Raw genomic sequence first — 12,768 nt, forward strand, 5'->3', positions numbered from 1 at the left:
AGGAACCTGTCGAGTACGCTTATGAGGATCAAGCTTTCGACAACTCTGAGAACCTTGCAGGCAAGATGACCACCCCTCGAAATCACTTCTATCTTTTCTATGCTAGTTGTTCGCTCTATTGCCATGCTCCGCTACCTATCACTTGCTATATCATGTCTCCCATTTTATCCATGTCAGCCCTAACCATCTTTTCCTAGCAAACCGTTGTTTGGCTAAGTTACCGCTTTTGCTCAGCCCCTCTTATAGCGTTGCTAGTTACAGGTGAAGTTGAAGTTTGTTCCATGTCGGAACATGGATATGTTGGGATATCACAATATCTCTTATTTAATTAATGCATCTATATATATTTGGTAAAGGGTGGAAGGCTCGGCCTTATGCCTGGTGTTTTGTTCCACTCTTGCCGCCCTAGTTACTGTTATACCGGGATTATGTTCCTTGAGTTTGCGTTCCTTACGCGGTCGGGTGATTTATGGGACCCCCTTGACAGTTTGCCTTGAATAAAACTCCTCCAGCAAGGCCCAACCTTGGTTTTACCATTTGCCACCTAAGCCTTTTCCCCCGGGTTTTCGCGAGCCCGAGGGTCATCTTATTTTAACCCCCCCGGGCCAGTGCTCCTTCGAGTGTTGGTCCGAACCGAGCAGCCTGCGGGGCCACCTCGGGGAAACTCGAGGGCTGGTTTTACTCGTAGCTTGACTTATCCGGTGTGCCCTGAGAACGAGATATGTGCAGCTCCTATCGGGATTTGTCGGCACATTCGGGCGGCTTTGCTGGTCTTGTTTTACCATTGTCGAAATGTCTTGTAAACCGGGATTCCGAGACTGATCGGGTTTTTCCGGGAGAAGGTTTATCCTTCGTTGACCGTGAGAGCTTATGATGGGCTAAGTTGGGACACCCCTGCAGGGTATTATCTTTCGAAAGCCGTGCCCGCGGTTATGAGGCAGATGGGAATTTGTTAATGTCCGGTTGTAGATAACTTGTCACTTGACCCAAGTAAAATACATCAACTGCGTGTGTAGCCGTGATGGTCTCTTCTCGGCGGAGTCCGGGAAGTGAACACGGTCTGTGTTATGCATGACGTAAGTAGGTGTTCAGGACCTCTTCTTGGTCATTGCTAGATGACGACCGTTCCGTTGCTTCTCTTCTCGCTCTCATTTGCGCAAGTTAGCCACCATATATGCTTTTGCCGCTGCAGCTCCACCTCTTTGCGCCATCCTTTCCTACAAGCTTAAATAGTCTTGATCTCGCGGGTGTGAGATTGCTGAGTCCCCGTGACTCACAGATTCTACCAAAACAGTTGTAGGTGCCGACGATGCCAGTGCAGATGATGACGTCGATCTCAAGTGGGAGTTCGACGAGGAACGTGGTCGTTACTATGTGTCTTTTCCTGATGATCAGTAGTGGAGCCCAGTTGGGACGATCGGGGATCTAGCATTTGGGGTTGTCTTATTTTCATCTGGATTTTGACCGTAGCCGGTCTATGTATGATTGTATTTTGGATGATGTATGATTAATATTTTTGTATTGTGTGAAGTGGCGATTGTAAGCCAACTCTTTATCCCATTCTTGTTCATTACATGGGATTGTGTGAAGATGACCCTTCTTGCGACAAAACCACTATGCGGTTATGCCTCTAAGTCATGCCTCGACACGTGGGAGATATAGCCGCATCGTGGGCGTTACACAGCGCCCTTGCCGGCCTCCTCGGCGGCAGCCTCGCCGGTCTCTCTGGCAAGCCCCTTGGTGGCATCCTCGGACGTGGTCTTGGCAGCCTCCTCGGAGGTGATCTTATCGGCCTCAACCTCGGCGTCCTTGGCGACCTCCGTGATCACGGTGTCGATGTCCCCTTGGCCCGCCAAGGGAGGATCTAGATGCCGGAAGGGAGGATGAGGTGAGGCCAAGATCAAGGTTCAAAAAAGAAGAAGAGTAAGGAAAATCAGATGACTCACCCGTGCCGGGATGAGAAGAAGTGGCCCCCTCCCCGCCAACATCTGTTGCCAGGACGGGGCCACCAGTGCCCAAGTCTACCTCCTCCTCCTCCGTGCGCATGGGCTTGGTGTCTGGCTCCCTTGCCGGGGACACCCCTCGGGGCGGTGTGGTCGATGGGGGCGGCGTGGTGGGGGTGGGCCTTGGTGGCTCCTCCTGCTGTCGTCCTCCTCCTGCAGCCACGGCAAGGTCAGTACCAGAAAGGCACACCCCGGCGCACGTTGATGGGGAGTAGGTGGTGAACGCACGCTGGGGGCTGAGCCTGGGGCTGTGCCGCGGGCTGCTATCCGGGCTGCTCACCACCACCAGCGGCGCCTTTGAGGTACCCGTCGGGGGCTGGCTGCCTGTCGAGGCCTTGGCCTTCTTCGCTGCCCACTGGGCGTCTCCATTTCCCTACAAACACAAAAATGAATCAAGGAAGGCGGCACGATAGGAGAGGATGGGAATGACGAGGGGTGGAATTCTTACTCGTCCTCCACCTCCTCTTCTGCTGCCTTCCTCTTCCTCCTCGGGATGATGCACGAAAAGTCGAAGGCGACCTCCGTGTCGGCGTTTGCGGGAGGAGGGGAAGGCGATGGAGTCCGCTAGCGTTTGGATGAAGAAGAGGCGGTCGCCTTCTTCTTCGCCACCGCGGCCTTCTTCTTCGCCACCGTGGCCCTCGTCACACGCACGGTTTCCCCCTGAACCTCTTGCCACGACTCGGCCCTGCCGGATCGGACCGGCTCACCAGAGCTGGCCCGATGCAGGACGCGTCCTTTCTTCATAGCCGAGGGGGCGTCGGCCTCCTCCTCGGACGATTCCTTGACCACGTCCTCGACAAGGGGGCCTCGGTGCTGACGCCGCCCGCCTCCCTGACAAGGGGGATTTGACTGCCCCATGCATGCCCCCCACGTCACCCACGACCCCCATGTCACGCATTCAACGCGGGTCGTGGGGAAGTGCGGCGGCAGAAAAAGTAACTGCGGTAAAAACCGCTCCGCCTGCCCGCACACCGTTTTGGGCCTAGCCCAACAACGCGTTGCGCTTATGTGTGGCCCAGGCCCGGGGGCTCCTGACGGTGTACTAAAATAGGGGCACTCCTTTGTACCCCTTACTTGTGCACGGGCAGTCAGAGCCGCGCCCGCGGCCACACTTAGCAGGGCGGAGGGAGGGGTCAAGGCCGCAGGATGCTCAAAGCGACGCCAAGGCCGAATACACAAGGACCAAGAGGACAGGGCAGGCTCCCCCGGCAGGACCTTTGCCAGGGCAGCCATGGAAAGAACCTTGTCGGGGCAGCTTGCCCGACCCCTACGGAGCACGCCACCCTCGAGCCCAAGGTTTCCGACAACCACATTGGAACCAAGGCTCGGGAGGCACCTCCATGATGGCATGTAGATCTTTGTGAAGAAAATAAGCACACAGAGGGAGAGCTCGATGTCCCTCATCCACCTCCTCGGATGAGGATACATCGTCCATCTCGTTGTCCCGCCAGTTCAGCCGCCCCGTCCTCCACCTCCAAGGAGCTGCTCTGATGATCGCCTCGTCTATCGCGGCTGCTCCATCCCCACTGCGCCGCCTTAACCTGCTCCACCGAAACCGCAACATCCTCACTGACTCCTCGGACGAAGCCGAGGCCTACTCGGCGCCACCAAAGAGGTTGTACACTCATTGCATCACACCTTCTCCTTAACTCGACCTCCCGGCGCCGATGGTGCTCCATCCCGCACCCCCATGGCGTGGCTACCTTGAAGACGGAGCCGCGGGCGACATCTCCATAGCGGCTCTCCCCCAGTACGAGGCCCCTTCGGCGGTGGCGTCCATACCAGCCGGATCTGCTGCTGCTGCTCCGGCTCTTGCTTGCTCGCGCTACTGCTCTGCTCTCCCACACGCTTGTGCTGTTGTTCTGCTCTTGCTCTCGCTCGCGCTGCTGATGCTGGTACATGGGCTGCTGCAGCTACACGAGTTGCTGCTCGGGTTCTAGTTAGCGCTGCTCCTCCAGGCTCTACTGCTCCGGCTGCTGTCTGCTACTGTGTTCCATGTCGATCTCCTGCGGATTTTAATCATTGTTTCTCTTCTACTAGTGCTTGAGCGGCCTAAACTACATGTGAAGTGCCTCTGTGCTACCGGTGCGTTCAGTTTTGACAATAACATTTAGATTCCATAGTAAATTTCAGTTTCGACAGTTAAGTCTAGATTCAACAGTTGTAGTCAGGTGTTTTTTGGTGATGTAAATTTTACATCTATCACTCTTTGGTAATGTATTTTACATCATCTATTGGATATGCTATTAGAATCCCACTTGAGATTAATGATGTCTATCTTGTACTGCTTTAGCCTCGATGTCTTACGGCTCGCCGGAGCTGCTCCAACAATGGAACCATCCATCACAACAGAGCAGTGCCCTGGACGTCGCCTACAGATTCCTCAGGTCTTCCACCACACCTCCGACAGCCACCTCTGCCTCAACTTCTTTAGCGAGCAACCCAATGATGCCAAGGTCGACACGGCTACGACAAAGAGGTTGTGCACTTGTTGCATCACTTATTACTCTACATTCATGTCGATCCGTTAGGGCTATTTTGGTTCAAAGGAAAAACTTAAGGAAAAACATATCAATAGGAAATTTTCCTATGGCACTCTATTATTCAATTATTCATGCATTTCGTTGAAATGCATGGAGCAAAACACCCACCTGAACCTACTTTTCAAAATCCTATGCACGAAAACAAGACCAAGTGCATTAGTGGCAGAATAACATTCTAATTGTACACGCTTTCATATGGTTTCACTTTAATTTGGCCATTTTTTTTTGCATTCCTCTGCTCTACCAATTCCTTTGAACCAAACACCCAAGTTGATAGAAATCTTGTGTTTACAAATGCTATATTTCCCACGTGCATTCCTATCCTATTCCGGTATTTTTCCTATCCCTGTGTTTTTAGAATCCTGCAAGCCAAAGGAGCCCTTACAGAATTATTTCAGATACAGGTAGGTGTCGAAGAAAACTTTGTGTGGTTTGTCCTGCTCCTGCTGCGACGTCGTCCACCTCACCTGAGGTGCTCCATCGACAGAAGCATCCACCAAACCAGACATCACGACTCCTGACCATCTTTCGTCACCTCAGATCTCCTTCCCTGCCGCCGGCATCCACCGCAACAGCATCACCATCATCAACTAAGTAGATGAACCTGAGGAGTACACGGGTCCACAAGACAGGTCGCACTATTTTGTTTCTGCTTATGTTATGCACTGCTTATTATTACCTGCTACTTTATCATCATGTTCACCTCTTAGACTCCAAGTCAGGTCCAAATTAATGTTCAAACTTGAGTTTTAAAATTAGTTGTGGGGCACATATCGAGGCAGCAATGAATAGTATCTCTGTCTATTATCTAGCTCACCTAGGGTATGCCTATGTTGTTCATCTTGGGTGGGAAACAAATAGTAAAGCAATCATCATCTGTCTTTTTATTAAATTAAAGCTATCATCAGCCTGCTATCATTATTTTTGGGTCCATCCACTAGTTGTTACCATCACTCTAGATTTCTGCATGCTCTCCTTACATAATCTCACTATATATTTTTCGTATGCATGTCAGATATTATACACAGTCATGCTGAACATGTAGAGAAAAAGAGAAGAGTTTTGCGCGGCAATACAATGTCATGCAGACATCACTCCCTGGTGGGTTCAATGGCAAACCCTCCCCCCCCCCTCTCTCTAGATTGTAGTCTAGAGGAAGATATCTATTTCGAGGCGGACTCAGATGCAGCTGACTACTCCTATTTACCCCCCAAGGTGTTTGCTCTAACTTGGCATGATGATGTTAGTCATATCATCATATGTTACTTTGAAGTGCCTACTTTCGACATCATATATCTCATCTGCTTAGTTTAGACATGTTCTGTAATGCCACCTGTTTAGTTTCTATATCATATATGGGAATTATGCGGTCTCATCTCTTTTAGCCAGTCATAATATATGTGAAATATGCAATGGCATCCTGTTTAACCAGGCATCATATATTTGAATGATATCTTGCCCATCCTTTTCTTCATTACATTTCCATTTGTCAACAATATTTGTACATTAAACTACTGATGTAGGGTAGAACCCTAGATGCCCGATCTATCACGATTGGAGGGGATCCTACGAAGAACACGAGGGGAAACACGAGAGAAATCACTCAACCAACAAGATTTGGTCACACATCTGATAGATCCTCGGTACACAAAGAGTGATACACGATTCAAAGTCAACAAAGGACGATACAAAAGGTCTTCTCCGTGAGGAGGTCTTGAAGGGTCTTCTCATGATGGGGTCTTGAATGCGCTTGGGGGATCTTCTCTAAAGAGGTCGTGAACTTCGATGGAGAAGTAACCAAGTGGATGAGCAAAGCTCTCACACAAATATGAGCTAATTCTTTGCTAAGCCTAACTAGGAGGAGGAGGTCTATTTATAGTCTAAGTGCAAAAGGGGGCGGAATGAAAGGGTACATGGGCCTCAGGCTCAAAGCTGTGCACACACAAGCAGCAGAAGTCCGGCAGCTAGCGGACGTCCGGTGGCTCGCGAGGGCCTAAACGTCCGGAAGGCTCGGACTTCCGCTAATTACGTTCTGTAACAGTTGCATCGGACGTCCGGAGGTGGCCGGTCGTCCAGTCACTTTGGTCTTTTGTAGAATCGGCTCAGGTGTGGAACTGCCGGTCGTCTGGTGGCGGCCGAACGTACGCTCGCTAGGAAGTGTGGTCGGTCGTCCGGAGGGGGCCGGACGTCCGCTCGCTGTAGATTTTGTCGGCTGGGACTTGGGTCAGCTGGGCCTTAAGGCGCTGAACGTCCGGTCCTGGTCGGACGTCCGCTGGCTGGAGCGTCAGGCGCCGGTCATCTGGTCCTGGGCGGACGTCCGCTGGCTGGAGCTTCTTCGATAGCTCTTCTTCTTGGCCTTCATACTCGATGTGTCCGCCGTCTTATCCATTGGATGTACCTGTTCTGCAGCCTTCCTCCGAGTACCTGATCACACATAGTGTTTCCACTTGAGGTAGTAGCCATGTCTCATGTGTAGAGAATGGGAGTTTGGAGAGGAGCGAGTTCACCTTATCTTCAATAGCCTTTGCTCGAGCTCTTGTCATTGGTCCAAGTGGTGTCATGGGAGATGTAGATACATCCATGGGGGTGATCATGGGATGCTTTGCACCATCTCCCCCCCTCCCCCTTGGGAAAGATCCGACCTCGGACCAAAAGCTTCATCACCATGGTATGGCGAGAGGTCTTTGACATTGAACATGTCGCTCACGTTGTACTTGTCGCTTGGGAGGTCGATCTTGTAAGTGTTGTTGTTGTAGCGTGCTAGAACCTTGAAGGGTCCATCGTCTCGAGGTAGAAGTTTGAACTTGCGTTCATTGGGGAAGCGTTCCTTGCGAAGGTGTAGCCACACAAGATCTTCGATGTTGAATATCATGGGTTGCTTGTTGATGTTGAGCTTGGTCGCGAGTCATTGTACATGGCGCTCGATGGTGTTCCTTGTATCTTCATGCATCTTCTTGAGGTAGCTTGCTCGTGCACTCGCATCCATGTTGGTGCGCTCTTGTAGTGGAAGGGGAAGAATGTCCAATGGGGACAACGGGTTGAAACCATAGATGACCTCGAAGGGGGACTTGCTGGTTGGGGAGTGTCTTGCACGGTTGTAGGCGTACTCGGCGATGGGTAGGCACTCCTACCACTCCTTGATGTTCCTCTTGATCAACACACATAGTAGAGTGGAGAGTGTTCGGTTCGTCGCCTCCGTTTGGCCGTTGGTTTGAGGATGGTATGCCGAAGAGAACAAGAGCTTGATTCCGAGCTTGGCGCATAGAGTCTTCCAAAAGTAACTCAAGAACTTGACTTAGCGGTCCGAGACAATCGTCTTTGGCACTCCATGGAGGCTCAATATTTCCCTACAAAAAAGATTTGCAATATGTGAAGCATCGTCTATCTTGTTGCATGGGATAAAATGAGCCATCTTAGAGAATCAGTCCACAACAACAAACACAGAATCCTTTCCATTTTGGGTTCTAGGCAAACCAAGTACAAAGTCCATGCTAATGTCTTCCCAAGGTTGATATGGAATAGGATGTGGCATGTAAAATCGTGGGACTGAGCTTGTAACTTCGCTTTGCGACATGTCGAACATCGGTTGGTGAAGCGTGAGACGTCGCGGAACATCTTGGGCCAAAAATAGTTCTTGGAGAGCATAGCGAATGTCTTGTCGCATCCAAAGTGTCCCATTCGTCCGCCTCCATGAGCCTCCTGCAAAAGTAGCAAACGAAGAGAAGACTCGGGAATGCAATGTTTGTTAGCTCTCATAAGGTAATCATCCTTGATGTGATAGCGTTTCCAAGATGTGTGCGTTAAACACTTGGCATAAGGAATAGCAAAAGTAGGATCATGCGCATACAAGTCTTTTATGTGCTGAAAGCCAATGACATTTAATTCAAGTTTAGTGACAAGCATGCATATGCGGGAAAGAGCATCTGCCACAACATTTTCCTTACCTTTGATGTACTTGATGACACAAGGAAATGACTCAATGAATTCACTCCTCTTAGCATGACGCTTGTTCAACTTAGTTTGACCCTTTAGGTACTTGAGAGTTTCATGATCGGTATGGATGATAAATTCATGAGGGCGAAGATAATGTTCCCATTCACGCAAAACTCGCACTAAAGCATAAATATCTTTGTCATAGATGGGATAATTGAGTTGCGCTCCGGAAAGTTTCTCCCTAAAGTATGCAATGGGGCGCTTCTCTTGCGTTAACACACCTACTATGCCATTACCACTAGCATCGCAATGAATTCCAAAAGGTTTGTCAAAGTTTGGTAATGCAAGCATGGGAGCATGAGTAAGAAAATTCTTTAGCTCATTAAATGAGGTATCTTGGGATGGTCCCCAAACAAAAGGCGCATTTTTCATACTCAAAGAATGCAAAGGTGAAGCAATGGTGCTAAAATCCTTCACAAATCTACGATAGAAACCGGCTAAACCAAGAAAACTACGCACTTGTTGCAAGTTGGTTGGTTGGGGCCAAGTTTTAATAGCATTGATCTTAGATTCATCTACATGAACACCCTTAGAAGACACAATAAAACCCAAGAAAACAAGCTTATCAACACCAAAAAGGCATTTGTCCATATTAGCATAAAGGCGCTCTTTCCTAAGGGTTTGCAATGCGGTTCTAAGATGGGTGACATGATCTTTGACGGATTTGCTAAAGACAAGGATATCATCAAAATAGACCACAACAAATACACCAATATAGGGTCGAACAACAAAATGCATGACTCGCATGAAAGTACCGGGTGCTTCGGATAAACCCATTGGCATAACAAGCCATTCATATAAGCCAAATTTGGTCTTAAATGTGGTTTTCCATTCATCACCTTCTTGGATGCGTATTTAATAGTAGCCACTCTTAAGATCAATCTTAGATAAGATGGTGGCTCCGCTAAGTTCATCTAGCATATCATCTAAGCGTGGAATAGTATAACGATAACGCATGGTAATAGCATTGATAGGATGACAATCAAAACACATGCGATAAGTACCATCTTTCTTTGGAACAAGGATTACCAGAACGGCACAAGGGCTCAAGCTTTCACGTACATGACCGTTGTCGATGAGTTGTTGTACATGTCGTTGGATCTCCTTAGTTTCCTCGGGGTTGACGCGGTATGGAGCCTTGTTAGGTAGAGGTGCTCTAGGGATGAGGTCGATTCGATGTTCGATGCCTCGTAGTGGTGGTAGTCCCGGAGGTAGCTCATCGGGGAAAACGTCTTGGAATTCCTGCAAAAGAGAAGACAACACTAAAGGTAGACTGTGAGAGGTGTTAGTTTTTGGTGCCTCGTCCTTGCACAAAAGGACATAGTGCATAACACTTGATGGGTTCTCACACACTTCTCTCATCTCACTTTTGGTGTCAAATAGATCTAAGTTCTTCTTGTCGCTCATCGTGGAGGCACTCCATTTTGGCTTGTGGCGCTCACTCTCTTTTGTGTGGGTCGCTCTCTCACTCTTTTCTCCATGATTGGTGGCTTGCTTGTCGGCGATCACTTGACTTGGAGACATAGGTCATAGCACGTACTCCTTTCTTTTCATCTTGAAGCTATACTGATTGGTACGCCCGTTGTGGATGACACCTCGGTCAAATTGCCATGGTCGACCAAGAAGGAGGTCGCAAACGGACATCGGAACAACATCACACTCTAAAGTGTCTTCATATGCTTTGATCTTGAAGGAGACTTTCACCGTATGCTCGACTTGGATAGTGCCGGAATCGCTTAGCCATTGAACCTTGTAGGGGTGTGGGTGCTTCATCTTGAATAATTTGACCTTGGAGCATAGTTCTTCACTTGCCAAGTTATGGCAACTCCCTCCATCGATGATGAACTTGATGGACCTTCCATTGATGCCGGCCTTGGTGTGGAAGATATGGCATCTTTGGTCTTCATCTTGTTAATGTTGAAGAGTCAAGACCTTGGAGACAACGAGAGTGGGGCTCGAATCCTCGTCACAAAAGACTTGATCATCTTCATCTTCGTTCATGCGCCGGTGCATGACCACTTGCTCAAGGGCTTCCATTTCCTCTTCACCCATGGAGTCATAGGTTCCGTCGTTGTTGAGGATCATGGTGCATTTGTTGGTACACTCAAAGGACTTGTGGCCTCGGCCGCCGCATGTGAAACACTTGATGGAACTTGTCTTGACGGTCTCATCGGTTGGAATAGATGATGAAGCTCTCGGCTTGAAGTTTCTTGTACTAGGAGGACGACTTGAGTTTGTCGAAGTTTTCTTGTAACTTGACTTGTCGCCGTTGCTTCTAGATGGCTTGGTTGAGGTAGAAGGTGTTGGATTTGTTGAAGCTTGGTTGTTGGAGAAGCCGTAGCTCTTGGAAGAGTACTTGGCATAGTTGAAGTCATCATGCACTTGACATTCCGCTTTGGTAGCTTGATGCACTATCTCAATGAGGTTGGAGTAGGGTTGGAAGTCGGCAATCTTCTTGATGGGATGATTGAGGCCATTCAAGAAACGGGCCATTGTTTGCTCATCGTCTTCCGTGACATTGGCTCATATCATGGCAATCTCCATTTCCTTGTAGTATGCTTCAACGCTTTTGGTTCCTTGCTTGAGGAGTTGGAGTTTCTTGAAGAGGTCGTGGTTGTAGTATGTTGGCACAAAGCATGCTCGCATGACATCTTTCATTTCATCCCATGTGGTGATTGGTGGTTCACCTCTTGCTTCTCGGTGCTCAAGGACTTCTTCCCACCATATAGTCTTGGAACTCAATGGATGCCACGGCGATCTTCTTCTCTTCCTCATAGTTGTGCAAGAGAAAGATCTTGTCAACCTTCAATGCCCATGAAAGCTACTCTTCGGGATCATTGCTTCCATTGAACTTGGGCATGGTGAACTTGAGCTTGCCGTAGCGTTGCTCTTCATTGTGTTGGGGTCGGGGATGATGATGACACCCTTGACATGGATGATTGTCAACCTCGTATTGCTCTTGGTGTGGAGGATTTCCATAGTCATCATGCTCTTGGTGAACTTGAGGTTGTGGAGGAGCTTGTAGATCTTGTGGAGGAACTTGAGGAACTTGATGATGCACTCTTGCTTGGTAGTTTTGTTCTTGAATTTCTTCGCGAAGTGCTTCTTCTTTATTGCGTGTATCTCGCTTGCGGTTGGCGACGGCTCGACTTGACTCTCGAAGTGCACGTTGCACCTCAAGTGCTTGTCCTTCACATTGTTGTTGTTGAAGACGTTGAGCCTCGGCATCTTGTTCGTCTTGGTGTTCACGCGCTCGCTCTTCCTCTTGGTGACATTGACGTTGCCTTTCTTGTACTTGTGCAAGAGTAGCTTGGTTTTGGCGATGACGATGTGCTTGCTCGTCGAATTGCTCTTGTGGATGATTGCCGTGTAGAGGATTGTGAGTTGCTTGACGGTCTTGGCACGCGGCTCGGTGTAGAGTGTTTGATGTCGGTGTACTTGAACCGAAGAGGGTGTCGTCGGAGTGTCGACTCGAGCGGCTCCGTCTTGAGTAGGACGGAGTGGTAGAAGAGTGGTTTACCAACAAGGCACGAATCTTGTCCATTCTTGCATCGTTCTGTTTTTTGTGTGTGTCGAGCTTGATGTCAAAGTAGTCTGTTGTTCGTTGGTTGGAGAGTCGCAAGTCGGTGGCGAGACTGTCGATGTGCTCGCTCATTGCTTGTTGTTCTTGATGCAAAGCTCTTTTTGCACCAAAGAGGTGGCTCTTGGTGACATAGGATGACATGTCGTCGTCTTGCTCGATGAAGAGTGGGTTGGTAGAAGCACTTGGCCTATCCATCATTCCAAGAAAATATGTGAGTGGGAGAAAGAGAAGAACTTATAACAAATGTACCTTGACCGATGTTGAAGATGGATCAATGATCACTCAAATGTGGAACAAGGAAATAGCACTATTGGTACCAATTCTTGTCGGTTCTCACACCTACACAAGTAAAAGATTATGGTGGAGCTCGGTTAGGATGGTGGCACAAAATTTGATGCAATTGTTAGTGAGCCTCAATAATGTTGAAAAAGATTCACAAATTTGCAAATGCAACAAGTAGACCAATAGCAAGATATGGTACACGGAAACACACACGCAAATAGATAAGTGGGGTCGTGCAACCAAGGAATGAGCCAAAATGTGGAATACACGAAAATGCTCTTGTTGCACGACGCTAGGGAGACGCTAGCACGATTGCACAATAGGCAGATACGAAACTTGTGCACAACCTACTAGGCAAATATGC

Source organism: Aegilops tauschii, chromosome 2, assembly GCF_002575655.3.
Source record: "Aegilops tauschii subsp. strangulata cultivar AL8/78 chromosome 2, Aet v6.0, whole genome shotgun sequence".
Lineage (NCBI taxonomy): Eukaryota > Viridiplantae > Streptophyta > Magnoliopsida > Poales > Poaceae > Aegilops > Aegilops tauschii.